Source organism: Condylostylus longicornis, unplaced genomic scaffold, assembly GCF_029603195.1.
Source record: "Condylostylus longicornis isolate FDR11 unplaced genomic scaffold, ASM2960319v2 ptg000040l, whole genome shotgun sequence".
Taxonomy (NCBI): domain Eukaryota; kingdom Metazoa; phylum Arthropoda; class Insecta; order Diptera; family Dolichopodidae; genus Condylostylus; species Condylostylus longicornis.
The window spans coordinates 9,025,058-9,040,485 of record NW_026578009.1 but is presented as its reverse complement, the minus strand read 5'-3'; positions in this window follow the sequence as shown (position 1 = coordinate 9,040,485).

Sequence of the window (15,428 nt, the reverse complement as noted above, 5' to 3'; positions counted from 1 at the left end):
CATTATATTAAAATAATATGTGACAATGTATTTAACACCTTCCATTAACTCAAAAAAGCAAGACAAAAGATATTTATTCCCTCTTTCTTTGTTAATCTTCATTCCTCAACACTCTCAAAAATCTACAAAATATGAAAAAAATATTCACAAAAAAAAAAAAAACTGTAGAAGAAATATAAAAACCTTTTAGTATTTAGTTTTAATGACTGAATGAAAATGACGCTTTTTTGTTGGTTGGATTTTTCGTTGTTGTTGTTGTTCTTGTTGTTTATTTAATTTATTGTTACGTTATTGTTTTTTGCAACCGTTACATCATAATTTTTAATGTTATAAATCCATATATTACATAAATTTATGAAAGTGTTAGTGAATCATTAATGTTGTGTGTTGTGTGTGAGTTTTGTTGTATTTTTAATTGAATTTTTCGTTTATTTTTATATTTATGTAAATTTAATATTTATTATAGTGAAAAATTAAAATTATTTTTGAGTAATTATTAAAATTTCTTTAAAAAAAAAAAATATTTCCATTCATCTTTTAGGTTATCTTTTGAAAATCGTGATGATTTTATTAAATTTTTTTTGGTTGTTTTATTATTACCCTTAATTTTTATGGCTTGACTGTTTGTTTTGAGAATAAATGCAAATTTATTATATAAAAATTATAATAATTTTTTAATAATTATTATATTTTTTTTTTAAATATTCATATTTTAAGATGAAAATTTTTTAATAAATAAATTCCCAGAGTAACAAAATGAATTTTTTTAAATTTCCGGATAAAAATAGTTTTGTGTTTATATTTTGAGAAATTTTCATTAAATTTTCCATTCAAACAACAAAAAAGTAATTAAAAAAAAAATTGAATGGACACAAAACATTGTTTTTTCTTCTTTTTCTAATTTCAATGATCATTAGGATTAAGAGTTATGACAACAATGATTAAGTAATTTATTGTTTCTTTTGTTTTGCTTTTTTTTAGAAAATATCTTCCTCCCTACAATATGCACAATGTTTGTATATGTAAGTTTACCCATAAGCTACATTTTTATGGTAAAGAACCGGAACAAATTTCCCGATTTATTGTCATTAATTCTTTTACATAATACTTACATATAAATAGAGCTATATGGTCCATTTACTAAACTCAAAACCGCAAAGAAATTTTAAATAGGAAACAAAAATTTGTGATTCATTAAGAAAATAAATTTTATTGCGATGGAATAGAATAGATGGATGGAAAAGAATGTACTCAACTGCAAGAACGAATTTAATTTGTCTGAGAAAATTTTGATTTAATAATTTTCTATTTTTTAATCAAAGTATTGACTCTAGACTAATTTTCCCCTGAATCTAGACTAATTAATCTTGAATATTTTAATAACTTATTAAAATATTCAGGAACTTCAATAAAATATTAAATTTATTGAAAAAAATATTTTAAAAAATTTTGGAAAATTTTCGATACTAACACTCAGTAAGACAAATTGATCACACATAATTTATTCATCCATATAAACAATAAGATCATTAATGTAATTTTAAAAAGTTGCCAATTCTTGAGCAAAAATTTATGATGCAAACTAAGCATAGACGTATACTATTTTGCATAAAGAATCAAAGATTCAATATGTTTGTTCTACTTATGCCCAATTATCAACTCAAGTTCCAATTATTCTAGTATATTTTTGCATCATTTTTATTAAACTTTTGTTCTCGTAGCTATTTCTGCTACTAATTTTTTTCCCTTTACTATTTTTTCTAACATTTTGCTTATAGTTACTGAAAGTTTCTTCTATTCAACTAGATTTCAAGAAGGTTTTTGTGTACTACAGCTGCTATTTTATGTTTTGTAGCAGAATACTAAGTGCTCAAACTAATTAATTGTGTGATTATAGGAGAATAGCCATTACATTCAAAAATAATCATTAAATATTTTCCTGTCTCCTTTTCAGCTCACTTGCTATTACTTTCTTCCTTATTTTTACTTTATTAAGTTTTAAATACAAATAATTAAAATTACATTAATTTTATTTTATTATTTATAGAAAACTTGTTCAAACAACTTATTTGAAAGGTTATCAAAATATAAATCGAAAAACTAGAATAATAAATCTTGGAGAACAACATCATATAAACAGCTCAGGAAACATGTGCGTGAACTTGAAGAAAATTTAATTTCTACATTTCAATTTGCATGACGTCAGTCTACCAGTATGCCTTACTTATTTTTTTTTTTTTGCAGATTAGTCTGATTAAAACTTTAAACAAGAAACAAAAAAATTGTTTTTACCCATTTGACCTTTTTTGATCTTAAACTATATAAGTAAATTTGTTGACTATATTGTGAATTTAAAAGAAAAAAATTTAAAACCTTTTCAATATTTGAATCAAAATAGAAATTTATTCAAAGATGGTTTCAATGTGTAATTGGAGGAGGCAAAAATTTAATTAATTTATTATTTTCTTCCTAGGTATTATGAAATCTGATCAATTTCTGCCCAAATGTATACGCGAAATTTCGTGCATATGCGTAAAACAGGTATACTTAACAATCTTCTGGAAATTGCCTTTTTGGCATATCATTTAAATAATTTGTGTACGATAAGCACCCATAATACTATATATAAATTTGTTATATTTTAAAATTCATTTCAAACTTACAGAAATATTACACTTATGTATAATAATTTTTATTTTTCTTAATCTACTGCGAAGATTTGCATATATTATAAGCAGTGAACAAAAAATAAAGAAAAAAGAGTTAATAATAATTTTTTATCATAAAATCAAAATGAACAACAAAAATAAATAAAAAATCTTAAATTCTAAAGAATATTATAATAATTCAAACTGTTTTAGTGGCCACAAATTCTCAATACCACAAACAGAATTAAAATTTTTAATATCTTAGAATAGCGTTAAAGAATAGTATAATGCAATAAAAACGCAAAACCCATAAAGAAGATCACTGTTTTATAAATACTGGGTGTTTTCCATTAGATTAAACTTTTAAGTCAGTTTTGTATAATAGAAAAATTATATAATCGGTTTGTTAATTTGCCGGTCTAATAGTATTAGTTTAAATTTTTTGCGAATATTTAATATAGTACATCAGCTGTTCTTTGTTTAAACCTAAAAATTTTAAAAGCCAGAATTTCAAGAAAATGTTCGAAAGTGCAAACAATTTTTGTTCTGTCCCTACAGTCTACAACAACTGCAAAACGATTTTTAATTATTTTCTCAATAAGTTCTCACTTAAATATATCATGCAAGGAAAATAATACTTTTATTGACAGCTTTAGTGGTATTTACTTTCCTAACAAGCTTTTAATCTAACATTGAATGAAAAATGTCGCAATAAAAGTTTGCAGGATTTGATTACTGTCTGTTAAATTTTGTTAATTGTTATAGAAAAAATCAATATTTCTTAATTTTAAATATTTATACTAAACGTCTGCCTGTTTTTTAAAATGCAATAATAAACTCTTCATTTCTGTGACTGAACATATACGTTAAAAAACTATTCGAAATATTATTAATAAAATCAAATTTTTAAGAAAAATTTTTAACAAATAGAAAAGCAATCAAAATGGCGGCCCTGCTAGATATTCCTAATTATAAAACTTTTTCTTGATAGGCTTGACCATATTCAATCTATTCTATTTAATTTTAGTATAAATTCTTATTGTGGGACCAATCTTATTGATGAGATCTCATTCCTAATCCCCAATTAATGGCATCTTCTTTCTGTTCTATTTTATTTAACAAATTGTAAAAATAAAATATGAAATATAGATTGAAAGAGTATGAAATTCTTCCTTAATAGCAATTACTTTCAACTTAAGCAATAAAAAGCAGTTCGAAAGAAAAGATTTAAGCATGTGCATATACCGGTATAAATGGCATTCATATATTTGCAAAGAAGATAAATAACAAACTTGTGTTTTATGCAGTTATTATTTTTTTTTAATCAAAATTCCTAAAATGAATGTTTACTCCAACTATACTGATAGTAAGAATAACAATATAAATTCTTATAAATAATAATTTCAAAACACCCTATAATATAACACAACTTCTTTATAAATCTTAAAATGAATACTAACTTTTGTGTTTTAACACTGAAAGACAAAAAAAAAAACACTTGTTAAAACTTGTTTTTTTTCGCGTACATACACATATACATACTTATGAACTAAAATAATATCACCTTTGTATATAGTATTTTTATATTTTATGTAAGTATATTGAATAAAGGAACACATTTCATCTCATCATAATATTCCAATCGTAATGTTGCATAACACCGGCAATTCTAATGTCAGAGCGCATGCAAAACTTCTTTGTTTGTCTTCGAGATTCGTTGTTTTATTCATTACTTTTGTTTTTCTCTACAGTTTTTCTATATTTTAGTCGATATTTTTTCTTCTACTTCTTTACTTGCCTTTTTTTTTACAACTCTAAAAATTCAAAATATGACTACCAATATTTCTTTTTTGTTTCTATAGAAAAAAAAGAAGCAAAAACTTCTTTAACAGTTTTTTTTTTCTTCTTTTTTTGTCTTTTATTTATTTTTAACTGTGCTTATAAACATTTAATTGTTATTTACTATTATTCTATTATTTTAGTGCTATAATACTAAATGTACATACATGTGCACATAGATATGCCAATAACGGTCTACTCTAAAGTTGTAATACACATTAACTGTTAGTTTTATTAATAAACTCCTTGAGAAGTTGAAAAATAATGCTTACAAAAATTATCAACATTAAAGGTGGAGTACAAAAGTAATCCACACATAAAAAGTATTGTAACATTGTAATAAAGACACACAAAAAAAAAATACAATTTAAGAGGGCAAGAGGGAAAGAGAGGAAAGAAACTGAAGCAGAAGATTAAAGAAAAAGCAAAAACAAAAATTGGTTGAATAACTTTCAAGGTAGCATTTTATTACTGATCAAATCTTTAAAATTCACACACAAACGCACACACACACTCGCATATACATACATAATGCACGTTTAACATTCTTTAAAAGTGAATTATGTAAAGCAAAATGAACAACAAGAAAAAATAATCAACTTATTAAAACAGCTGTAAAAACATAATATTAACACGTATCAAAAGAGCAAAACTAAAAAAAAAAATAAAAATCTTTACAAATATAGGCAAGTATGTATGTAAGATAACATAAATTTTTTGCCGTTTGTGCGATAACAGTAGTTTAGGTAACATTAAAAACCTTTGAACATGATTTGGAAAAAGAAGAAAGTTGTAAGGGAAAAATTGCCTATATTTGGGCGTAAATATCATTATACCATTCTATGCAAATTTAAGATCAAAATTTCGATTTATTTAACATTAGAATTTTATTGTTGAATGAATGAGTCAAATTATAATTAGATCTATCTGCATTTACCTTAAATACGATAAGAAGTCTAATATATAGAAATTGCGATATAATAATGATGCATGAATACAAAGTTCAGCATATAAGTGCAAATTGCCGAGTTCTATATAGCAATAAAATAATATTGCAATTACGATGACACAGAAATTTTCATATCGACAAATTGGATTGAAAAATGTAATGTGTATGAACTTTAGTATAAAATTTCACCCACAAGACAAAATTGTCAAATACATTTGAGAGAAAAGATTAAGTGTATATATGTATGTATGTTTACAACAATATTATTATTATAGTTGTATTTTTTAAATGTGTCATTTTGTCAACTTATACATTTTACAAAATATTTTGCAGGTTTCGTAATAAAGCAGTTGATATTTTAGGAAATGATTTTATTTTGATTCATAAAATATTTAATGTAGCAATTATAAGAGTTATAATGCCATATAGCTTTTATGTCAATTATGTATAACAAAATTTGTATATGCTTAGTAATTAATTAAATTTAATTTTAAATTTATGTCATTGTTGTGCTTTATAGACATTATATTCGGTGTCGCAGTTGCGTACTACAGTAGTTCGATTTTTAAATGAAAATAAAAACTGTTTAAGACGAATTCAGCAATTTATATATTTAAGCAGAATATAATAATTCTTATCTAAATTTGGCAACTCATTTCTAAATTATGAAATGAACATCATATTATTGTCGAAATATAGAAACCCTAATCCTACAATCATGAATTAAAATTAAATGTGATTCGATTCGAACTTGTTACTAGGAATTTGCTTTCTGTTCAAATTTTCAGTGAAATTTGTTTTCCGTATGTCTTGAAATAAGTATGTATTTCTAAATTTGATCATTGTTCTTCATTATAAATACCAAATCATCGGCATTTTTATACCTTGCACCTTCGTATGAAGGGTATATTAACTTTGGTATGGAGTTTGTAACTACTTGAAGAAGCCGTCTGCGGTATGGACACCTATATATATTCTTGCTCAGAGTAAAATTCTGCGTTGATTTAGACCGTCCGTCCGTCCGATCGCACGACAACTCAAAAACGAATAATGCAATAGACATCAAACTTTCACAAGTTGTTTGTTAAACCAGAACCATTGCTAATTCGGCCATGTAATTGGACTAATTCGGACAACGGATTCGGGTAGCTGCCATACAACTCAAAGAATTTATTTTAATTATTTCAAAAACTAATAAAGGTACAAATATGAAATTTTGTATTCATGTGGCTAATTATATTCCACATATGCTCTAAAAATTTTAATGGGATGGCTGCACCGGTACGGGTGGGTGCCATACAACTTCAAAAGCAAATTTTTTATATTCAGAAAAATAATAAAATGAGATTCATGAAACTTGGCAGTCGTGTGTCCGATTATAGACATATCCGTGAAGTTTCTGCAGAACGGCTTCACAGGTTCGAGTAAATGTTATACAACAATAAAAGGTGCACGATATAATTCAATCGGTTTATACCGATTGAAAAGTTTTTACTTGTTTTTTGTTCCAATATTCAAAAATTACTTACAGTTAATCTGTATAAATAGTTTTATACAGATGTAAATGTTTATAAATTGTAAATATGAATAAAATTTATTTAAAATTCCGCCACTTTAAATCCAAAGAGAAGCTTTCAGTATTTTTGTGGTTTTTCGTTCAGTTCAATGAGGGAATTGATTATTTTCGATTTTCTATATCTAACCATTGTTATAATTAATATTTAATTATTTTGCAATATTTTTTAGTATTGCGGTAACAGTAGCTGTTATGATAATATTGCATAACATCAAATATGTACATATAATCTCACTGATAACCATAGAAAGGTCATATTGTTAATATCAAAAATAGTTTGATGGGGTTTCCCCATATTAAAAGGCTTTAATTAAATTTGTTTTTTTTTTTTAAATGGTGATAGAAAACACTTTAAGCAATTAGTTTTAAAAAATTATCATAAAATCTATGATATTATGCAGGCATTTAATTGTTTAAGTGGAAAACTTCATATTTAATTCATTATTTAAATCATCATTTAAAATATTACGTGCATATCTATGTACATTATATATTTACTTAAAATATCGCGTATATATCATAACTGAATTAAGAGAAATAAGAAAGTAATTAACAAATAAATAGTACTTTCCTCAAGTCTTCGTATACGAAAAGTCAATGACGTTGTTAATTTTTGAAGTGGCTAATTAAGTCATAACAAATCATTACTGAAATATGATTTAAATTTTACACATAACCCTTTAACAACACCTTACTTATTACATATAGGAAATGAATTTTAATTATGAACATTTTTATAAATATGAAAACTTAAAATATCTGCAATTTTACAACACTAAAATTCATAATAATCTGTCCAATTATTTTTTTATAAAATATTTTAATACATAAAATAATTAATTTGAATTAGAAGTACACATTTGAGAGTTTACTTCTTTAAAATGTCTATAAATTATAAAATTTAACATGATAAGTAAATCACACGTAGTTTGGAAGTGTGTATATACAATATTTTTGGAATTGTCAGTGTTACCACAATTGAATAATGTCATATTTATAGTTAAATTAGAATTCTTAGTTTCGGGACCTTATATGTTACTTAACATTACAAAACGTGTATATGTTGAATTATTTTCATGATAGGCTGATTCACATATTCTGACAATATTATAAAATATATAAATTACGCATGATAGAATTTCAAATTTATGATTCAAATCGAATTCTTAAATGTCAAATAAATACCGGTTCATTTCGCTAAAGAATTACTTGAATTCAAAGCATGTCCAGTTGATTTACACGAATTAATCTCAAATTAAAGCTATAATTGAAATTAGTTATTTTTGGTAACAATGTTTCAGCATTTTTTTTTTTTAACTTGGGGGTATGACTAGCCTGCCTAAGTTCTTTTTTTATATATTAAATGTTAAATATTTTTGTTATTTTTTTGTTGGTGTTGATTGTCGAATATTGTGGGTATTCGCTATTAATATTTTATTTAGTAATATTTGATTTGAAACCTGTGATAGGATCTGTGGCATAAATCATTAGTGAGATAATATTTTATTTACTATTAACATTGTGTATATAGTTTATAATGCGATACAGAAGACAATTTTTATAATTACAAAAAAGGCCTCTTTTTCAAGGAGCGATCGTGAATTTTAAGTTTTTTAATTTAAGACGACGCCACTCAAAAAAGTAATTCTATTGTGTAATTACCCAAATTGTCTTCTGTATATAGTACTTTAAATTTGTATATAGAGTATTTAAATGACATGCACAATGCTTTTATATAATGAAATTAAAATTCGAAAGATTTTGTGTAATATATGCAATGAAGTATAAGTGCAAGTACAAGTAATATACGCATGTAACTAAAACAAATTTATGAACTATTAATTTTTTGTATAAATTCGATTTCTCTATATTTCGATATAAGTCTCTATAAGTTCGATAAATTATTGGCAACAGTGTCAAAACATAAAACATTTTCCAAAAATTAAATTTTAAATCAGTTTTGCACTGGGTTCTTACTATGTAATTCGATTTTTGTATTCGGAAAAATGATAAGGCAGCACCAATTAATTTTTATGGCACACTACTTATCATTTCTGCAAACACGAAAATCATTTCGCGAAAACCCACCTACATAGTAAGGCACTGGAAATCACAAAATTTCTGATAAATATTTTTTTATTGAATTCCTTTGATTACAATATTTAAATTTTCCAATAGTGAATATTTTCCACATCATAGCGCATACATACATGTACATAGATCTCTTATTGCACATTCACTATTAGTACGAGTATTGAATTTTTTTAAATTATTACCATATTTTTTTTTAAATTAATCAATATAAAGGAATATTTTTTTATAGCCAATAAGGTGTTAAATATGTCAATTTAAAAAAAAAAAAGGTACTCATACACCTTTCACTTATGGTGGTTGATGAATTAAAACAAAAAGAGCAAAAACAAAAAAAAAAATTTGAATATAAAAAACATTTTAATTTTTTTTTTTTTTCTTTCATTCAAATTATTGGCAACTCTACATTACTGCCGCTATTACGTAATGTGTTACTGACATCTTCATCATCTTCACCTTTTCTCTGTTGTTTTTCTATATCGTCTTCATACTAAAGTTTTTTTTCTTAATAAATTGGCGGTTTATTGTGAATATTTTTGCTTACTGTTACTTATATTTTTAATATACATTGAAAACTGTTAATAGTTAACATTTGACTTTGAATATTTCCTCAATTTTAGGTAAAAGAAAAAAAAAATAGCGTTTTTTTCTATAAAAATAAAAAATTATAAAAAAAAAAATTTAAATTGTTTTTTTTTATTTATTGTGTGTGTGTGTGTGTTCGAATATATAGGAAACTTCCGAATATTGCGATGATAAGCAAATTAAATTCGAGCATTTAATTTTAGTCGTTGATGCTTGGCCATTGTTGTTGTTTATTTTTTAATTCTTTTTTTTAGGGGTTTTTCATTTATAATTTGTGCAAAAATTTTATACCTAAACGAAAATATTAACATTTAACGCCTAATAAACGTTGTAAAATGGTTTTTCTTTTAATTTTTTATTTTATAGTTAAAAATTTTTACATTGTTTTTGTTTTTTAATTAATTTTTGTTTATTTTTAGTTTAAAGAACCGAAATTCGCTGTTTGTTACACTTCTCAAATATAGTTTTTTCTTTATTGTTATATGGTCAGCCAGTAGTTGGCGTGAGGTGATCGCAAATTATTAAAAAAAAAAAAAAATATATTGTACAAACAAACAAAAATTAAAAGCGTGCGAAAAACGATGATGAAGCACTGGAACGGGCGCAATCAATTAATTGCCCAACTTTCTGATGGTATGAAATATTTTCTTATTTTGGCTGTTGATAGATCTACTATGGTGTTACTGTGAAGATACATATCTTGTTGCTTCAGATGGGAAATTTATTAATAATAATGGAGAAAAAAAAATTTTTTATGTATAATTATGTGTTTTGTTAAGTAAATAAAAAATATAAATGCTTTTTTTTTATTAACAAAAGCATTTTTCTTTCTTTTCTCTGGGTTTGTTTTTAATTCTGGAGATGGGAAAAAATTAAAAAATTTATAAAAATATTAACAGTAGTTATCAACACTTTTTCATGTTACAAGGGATTTTACATAACTTCATAATATGTATTATGTATGTATATAGGTTTTGCATGTGTATAGGCATGGAAAAATTATTTTTAATATAAATTTTTTTTATTTTACTTTATCAAATAATAATTAAAATAAGAAAAGTTTTAATGTTTGAGTAAATTTAATTTTCTGATGTATAAATATTATAGGGATGTATGATTTCTATGTATATGAAGTATAACGTGCACTCTAAAAAATTTTGGTTGGATTTTACTACTTTTAAAGTAGGCAACATGTTGCCTACTTTAAAAGTAGTAAATTCCTATTAAAGTGTTATTCTAATTTTAGTGTAAAAAAATTTCTCCAAAAGAGTGTGTTTTCGAAACAACTTTTTAACGCGAATTTTCCTAAAAAAAATTGTAAAACGCGCAAAAAATAAATAAATCACATGAATTTTTCGACAAAACTCACATTTTTAGTGTGAGTTACCACGATTTAAGTGAAAAATTCTATAGCGACATCGTAAAAAACCACTATAGTACCGCGAAACCCCACCAAATAAATGTAATATCCAACATTATTATTTTATAGATTTAAAAAGAATTTATCAAAAAGAAAATAATTTTTTTTTAATAAAATTTGTCAAGTTGACGAATAACTTCTGTATGTATGCTTTACATATTACATCAATTGCTTGAAAATTTCATTTAAAAAAATATTATTTTCTTTTTAATACATTTTTCTCTTTATATATATAAAATAAAAGTACTGGATGTAAGTGTGATTTTGAACCACATAGAAATATAAAATATAATGGTATAAATATTTATAACTTCATTATCTAAAAGCCATTTAAAAAATATGTAGTACTTCATAGTTTATTAAATAAAGAAAACCAAAATTATGTATGGAATGTTCATTTTGTTACTTTATTGAAAAGTATTAGTTATCAAATTATTACAGTACATATTACTATTTTGATTAAAGTTTGAACAAAAACATATAAATTTTATAACATTTACATGAAAATGAGAAGACCTATTTATTTCATATATATAATTTTGTTCAACTAAAAATAAAAAGAAAATTAAAGAACATTTCAATAATTCTATAACGAAAGTCAAAAAATGTTTACATTACTTATTATTTTGTAATCCATTTAAACAAAAAATATAAAACTTAGTACTTAAAATTTAAAGTATTTAAATAAACAACAAAAACAAAAAAAAACACATTTCAACAATTAAATTAAATTAAAAATTACTTAACAGTACAAACTTAATAAAATTCAGTTTTGTCTTATTCAAATATGCACTTCTTTAAAGTGAACTAAGCTTTACTATTAAACTATTAATTTTATTTAAGCTGTTCATTGATTTTTTTATTCCTCGTACACCATCTGGATAATGTTGGAGGAAGTATCTAACAAAAAATTCCATAAATTGCGAAATTTCTTTGGGAAATATTATGTTAAGCACATAATAATAACAAACAAATAACTCCAACATTCCGATAAAATCAAAACTTATGAATTCAAACACATTAACTTGCACCTTTTCAATAAAAATGTAAATTAAAGCATCTCCATCCAAATTCGTTTCTAAAATTAGAAGTTGTAAACTTGTAACTAATATAATACCAAAAATTATAAAATCAAAATATTTTTAACTTACGGACTATGCCTGCCCATGGTGTATTTGTAGGAATCTCATCCTTCAGTGTATTTAATGTTGTACCAAACTGAAATTGAAATCAATAAATTAAACTTAAGAATTATTAAAAAGAAAATAGTACTTACTGTAAATTTTTTGAAAATAAAGTTGACATCTTCTTTAAAATAGCTCACAAGGTTTGAAACAATATTTTCATCAGTCTCTAAATTATGTTTTCTTATATCCTTGTTTTTACAGTTTAGTAAAAATTCCTTAATTTTGGTCTTTGCCAATTCAAAATTAAGTTTTATGTTTTCTGAATCTTTTTTCATTAAACAACTGAAGTGATTTATTTTTTATAAGAAGATGACAACCAGGAAAGGGCACTGGATTGTCGAATTCATATTTAAATGAGAATTTAGATGAGTAATAATTTCTTGAACAATTTTTACCTTCCACCTTCCTTCCTTTATATTGAAATGAATACGAAACCAATGACTCTTATAAGCCTCATAACTTGAAAATTTTTTAAAACAATTTTTGAATAGACAATCAAAGGGAACATTCTTTTTTGTTCTATGTAAATACAAATGTTTATGATACAAGCTAAGAGCTTTAGTTTTGAATAAATTACAAATATTGCATTTGTATGAACTCATTTTTGAAAATATAAAGATTTAACCTCAATTTACGCAGTACTCATTATAATTTTATAATACGTGTATTATATTGTAAATACTACTTCTTTTTATATAATATTATTAACTTTTATAATTAAAATTTTATTTTTTTTTATTATTTTTCACTCCCGATATTTATTTATAATTAAATTTCAGCACAAACTTTTGCAAAAACTAATTCACATCGAATGAACATAAACAAATTACGACCTGTCACAGCACCGTCTCTTTTCAACTGAGCAAAACAAAACATGACGAAATGGCAACAAAAATTTACCGTTCCAAAAAACCAATTAATGTGCGTGAATTCCTTCGTAAAAGTGTGAAAATATACTAATTTTGTGATTTTTAACATTTACATAATATCAATCACGAAAAAATTGGGGATTTACGCTAATTTTGAGAAAAACGGCTATCAATGTGAAATCGAACCCTCAATGTTTATTTTACCGCATTTAATATGTGTTTTAACACTTTTTTTAGGTTTATTATCGTGCAACTTTGTAGGAATTTACTATCATTTTTTAGAGTGTGTATAAGATATAACAAAATGTATGATATATGATGACGTATGTATGATGCAAAATTTTTAATGTAGAAACCTACATTAAGACTCAAGCAGACAACTAATTCTTAATTTTGCAATTACAGTTTGAATACAAATTATTTGTGCGCAAACTTAATCAACTAAACTACTTGAAATTACTAAATTGCAATATTTTTGTAAACATTTACAAAATGTTTGATTCCTTAATGCGATTATACAGTTGCAAGGTATTATACTGTACATGTTTTTAAACAACAACAAATTTCATCAATTAAATGATTCACTTCAGAAAGAAAGATTATTCACAAACTCTCTCTTTCTAAATTTCTAAACTTTAAGTCTATGTTGATCTCCAAATTTTGATTGCCATACAATATATAAATGTGCATAAATAATAATTTACCTTCAATTGGAACTCATTTATTTACGACGGACAATTTTTAAAACATTCCCAAAATCTAAATTAATTCTTATTTCTTATAGATTTCAAAATTAAAGTAGTAAGAAATTAATAAACAATTTGAGAAAATTCAAAAACTATTATACAACTAATAAAATTGCCGTAAAAAAATCTCGTATATTAATATTTTTTATGGCAATTTTATAACCGATATAACCGTAATTATAATATTTTATATCAGTAAGTTATTTAAAATTCTTGCTCAATTATAATACTGCTAGAAATTTGCTTATACTTTAGAGGGCACATGTATGTATCAAACACTTCCTTTCTACTATACCGTATTATATATACCGTATACTATATTAATAGTACAAATTAAACTGCATATCTGATTATTACATTATATTTTCTAAATTTTTACAATTGCAACCATTAAATTTGATAGTATATTATGTAAGTACCTATATGCAACAAATTCATTTCAAATCCAATACAAAAATCTAAAACGGGTACAAGCAAGCACAATTCATTAACACACAATTTTCGAAAAAAAAACAAAAAAAAAATAGGTCAAAAACGAATTTTTAATTCTATTTCATTTATTCCGGTGTTACCATTCGTTTAAAATTTCAACGAAATTACATAAGGGTATAATTAATTTTCAACAATTTTTCAAACTATATTTTATTGGTACTTGTGTAGAATATTGACAAAAGCATTTTTTTTTTTATAATAAACGGTTATTGGTCCTTATTACAAAAATATTAATTTTTGGGGGCTTTTCGTTTTTTTCAAATTTCGCCTCAATATTCATTTTACTTTCATTTTCGTTACAATTTTTTTTTTTAAATAGCAATTAATCAAATATCGAACACAATCGATTTTTATCAAAAAAAATAAAAATTTTTTTCTTGATGAAATAATTCTTAACAATTTTAGCTATTATTATTATTACTGTTGTGGGTCTGTACGAATTTTTTAACAAAATAATGGTAATAATAATAATGATAGTAATTATTAGTTTTATTAACATTATTAGAAAAATTTATTTTCAGATTTGTTTTTTTGTTTTTGTGCTTCTCCCCGTCGATTTTATTTGATTTTTCCGAGATTTGTTAATTTTATAAAAGCACAAATATTTTTTTTTTTATTTTAAAATTTTATTGTGTTCGAATATAAATCGAATCAAATTGTTATTAACAATTCAATTGTAATGTAAAATAATAATCGATGTTTGATTTTAATCATACATCACGCGCTCATTAAAACCAATAGGAAACTGTGAAAGTTTTTGTATTTTTTTCTCCAAGAAACTTACGTGGTACACAAAACTTACAATTTCGATCATTTCTTTTTGAATATTGTTGTTAACTTTTTGTTTTTTTTGTATATAAAATAAAAGTTATTAATGTAAGTTGATTTTCGGTATTTTCGTTTTCATTTCTATGTCGATTATAACAAAATGAAGATTTAAAAGAATAGTGATGGGTAAGTATCAGATCTAATTGTAACTTAATTTTAAAAAACATGAAAATTTATCAAAAAAAATTTTGGTACATT